Below are 4076 nucleotides of genomic sequence, written 5' to 3' on the forward strand. Positions count from 1 at the left end.
CTGTTCCAATGTGAAATGCCGGAAACACAGAAACACAGAAGACACACACACACACACACAACAAGAGGTGGCAATGTATTAATTAATTGCATTTAATAAATGAGCTCATTATCACACATGACTGTACAAATGCATTGTCCAACAGGTGTTGAAATAATGGGATTAAAAGGGGAGATCCCATCAGAAAGACAAAAACAATAGCAAACACAAATAGCACTTTTGGAATCTGATTTTAGTCAACACATAAGGGAAGGGTGCACCGGTCCTGGAAATACTGCAATACCAGGTCAATGCGTGGAGTGGACAGAGCAAGCTCTATTTCCATCTCCCTGTTCTAAAAATCCATTTAATATATGGTCCCCAGATAGGGGACGTATCAGATATTAAACTGATAAGAACAGATTTTTTATTTTTTTTTTTTTTTTTTTTTTTCCTTTTTAAATACCATTCAGTTCAACTTAAAGCAACAGTACAACGCAAGAACCATTTTGCATCTTTAAGGCATAAGTTGCCTTAGTCATACATCATCATGGTAATACTTTATTCCGATCAAAAAAGGAACATAATAATACAAGGGACAACATTTGAAACAGAGATAGAAAACAACAATTAACTGTATTTCACTAACCTTCTCCATTTCTTAAATTTCCAAACTCCCTCTGCGTCTATGCCACCACCACACTGACTATCCCAGCGATAAACCACATATAATCTCGACAATATCATCCTCACACAATCATTAATTGGTACCCACTTGTGCTTGAAAATACCTAAATTGCGCACATCCCACAAGCTCTCCATTATACACACCATAATCAACCATAATACCCTATCACTTGCCCTATTACATGCACCTATAGCAAACATTGCAACCTTCCAATCCATAAAACTTACCCCAGCCAATTCCTTACACAAACCACCCATTCTTCTCCAAACCTCATAGGCATAATCACAGTCCCAAAAGAGATGTCTTACAGTCTCACAAGAACCACACCCAACCCTCGGACAAACCTCAAATCTAACTAACATCCTCCTCCTCTGCACATCTCTAACAGGCAAAATATCATGCATCGCCATCCACACTATGTCTTTTTGCCTATTTGACATACCTGTCACACTTAACTTCTTCCAAACATTCACAACATCCTGTCCTCTCAAACCCACAATATTACACACAACCTCATTCACACACAACCTTTTTAACACAGCCTTCTTATTCTTAAACTCACCCATTGGAACTGCAATCAAATCATGCTTCCTAATAAATTTTTCAATCAGAATATACCATACAGGACATACATAAGCAACAGGCACAGTGGCATCTCTCTTAACCCACTCTAACCCATAAAGCATCCAACCAGCCATATACCTAACCATATACGCGCTCTTACTGCCTTTCCCCAAAAGAACCACCACCATTTTAATATAATTAAGCCCAAGAAAAACCTCAACATGTGGAAAACCCAAACCCCCATTCTCACAAGACTTATACACAAATTCACGCTTCAGTTTCTCCATTCGGCTTCCCCAAAAAAAGGTAAAAACCATTTTTTCTAACTTCTTAATCTTCCTACTAGCGGTTGGAAAAACACAAGCCACAAAGACCAAAATTGGCAGAATAACCGATTTTATTATCAATACCTTCCCCGATAGAGTCAGGTCCCTAAGCCTCCAAAAATTTAACTTCCTCTCAATTCTCAAGCCACATTCATCCCAACTCTCATTCCCTCTTAGATCATCATTAAACTGAATCCCCAACACTTTCACTGCACCCACTTCATTTCTCACCCCTCCCATTCTTACTCCCCTGTCTCCAAAACACTTGAATACACACTTACCCCAATTCACTTTAAAAGCAGATGCACCACAGAAGAAATCTAACCATAATTTAACTCTATTCAGCCCAGCCATACAATCACTCACAACCACCACATCATCCATATAACCCAAAATTTTAACACATTTACCCCCACTCCCTGGAATCAGAAAACCTCTCATTACCTTATCTCTTCTTACTAAACACATCAACACTTCAATTACACAAATAAACAAAACAGGGGACATAGGGCACCCCTGTCTAACCCCAGATTCTACACTTACTTTTGAACTTAAATTACCATTCACCAAAACTTCACTTGACACATCCCTGTACAAACACTTCACACCGTCCAAAAACCTAGTGGAAAAACCCATCCTAGCAAGTACAGCAAACATAAACCCGTGCGACACCCTATCGAAAGCCTTTTCAAAATCCAATGCAAGCATCATACACTTCTGTTTCCTACTCATACAGTCACCAATCAAATCTCTCAACAAAACCAAATTATCAGTCATACTTCTACCTGGCACAGCACACACTTGCTCCTCCCCTACAATTTTACCTACCACCTCACGCATACGATTAGCCAAGATTTTACTAAAACATTTATAATCTGCATTCAATAATGAAATTGGCCTCCAATTACCCAAACACTTCTTGTCTCCTTTCTTGTAGATCAAAACAATCACACCTTCTTTCATAGACTCACACAAAACCCCCTTATCCCATATATTCTTACACACTTCCAGCAAATCTACCCCAATTACCTCCCACATCTTTACGTAGAATTCCACCGGAATTCCATCTTTACCAGGAGTTTTATTTTTCCCCGCACTCATTATCACATTCTTCACTTCTTCAAGAGTTATCTCTTCATTCAACCCCACGCAGTCATCCTCACCAAGGACACTTTCCAAACCACCCAGAACCTCATTCATCAAACCATTATCAATCCATTTTTTCCCATACAACTCTGAATAGTATGATTCCACCACTTTTACCACATCTACACCCTCCATACACTCACCTTTCTCATTAACAACTTCATTCATATCTTCTTTCTTACCACACATTTTTTTGAAAAAAAATCTTGTACATTTTTCATTTTTATCTAGATATTCCACTTTTGATCTAAAAATGATTTCTTTACCTTTTCTTTCCAAAACCTGCTTTAACTCCTTTCTGGCTTCTTCCAACAAATCACTCATATCGATCCCATTTTCACCCATCTTACGTAACCATTCTATCCTAACATTCAGATCTTTATACTGGTTACGTAGTCTAGTAGCTTGTTTATGTCCCCATTTTACAAAAAAAATTTTAATCTGCACTTTCACCCAATCCCACCACTTAAGCACATCTTTAAAACTATTTTTCTCCCTTTTCCACACAGCATACTTACACTTAAACTCATCCATCACTTCCACATCCTCTAATAATCTACTATTCAACTTCCATACACCCCTCCCAAAACTAAATTTACAATTACCTTCCATCCATACTTGCAAACATACATGATCCGAAAATGGTACCTCACTTTGAACAAAAGTCTTACAAACTAGATTCTTGGATACACATATACGGTCAATCCTAGACTCAACCCCTCCTCTGTCTGATTTATACGTTGGTGGTGGTGGCTTACCCAAATGCATTTCTGCCGTATCTAGAAAAGAAAAGTCAGACATTAATTGATTTAACTTTTTCCCGGTCACATCCAGGCCCTCTCCATCAAAGGAGCAATTGAAATCTCCTACAAAAATTGTAGGTATCCTCCCAGGTAGGAAAAGGCTCAGCTTTTCTAACAAAGCCAGCCTACTCGCCCTGTCTGTAGGGCAATACGTATTTATCACCCTGACCCTAAATCCCCTACAACACACTACTGCAATCAAACATCGACCTATTTCAACCACTGTGTAACTCTCCAAGTTTATACCCTTATTCCCCAGTAGTATCCCTACACCATCATTTTTATTAAACGAAGACCCTGACCAAACACATTGCCCATGGGGCCAATCCCCCTCCCCCGGTGGTTCAGATATGCCACATTCCTGCAGGCAAGAAATTTCTGCTCCAAGATTCCTGACATGATCCAAAACTAAAGCACGTCTAGACTTAGATGCTATTTGTCTGACATTTATGGATATGACATTAAATGTAGTTTTGGAGCCCATATCTTGATCTTTTTACGAACGTAACCACCGATACCCCACTGTCTGATCAGCCTACGCCTCCTGGAGGCTGGCAACCGGACACAAAG

The 4076-nt window shown here is 39.2% G+C and overlaps 1 non-coding gene across 1 annotated transcript; it reads right to left on the bottom strand.

Moving 5' to 3' along the window:
• Positions 1-249: 249 nt before the first annotated feature.
• LOC142690586 (U2 spliceosomal RNA) lies at positions 250-448 on the bottom strand. Its single transcript, XR_012859331.1, has one exon. It is a non-coding gene; the product is annotated as a U2 spliceosomal RNA (small nuclear RNA).
• Positions 449-4076: the final 3628 nt, after the last annotated feature.

The sequence above is a fragment of the Rhinoderma darwinii genome (genome assembly GCF_050947455.1).
Source record: "Rhinoderma darwinii isolate aRhiDar2 chromosome 5 unlocalized genomic scaffold, aRhiDar2.hap1 SUPER_5_unloc_34, whole genome shotgun sequence".
NCBI classification, from domain to species: domain Eukaryota; kingdom Metazoa; phylum Chordata; class Amphibia; order Anura; family Rhinodermatidae; genus Rhinoderma; species Rhinoderma darwinii.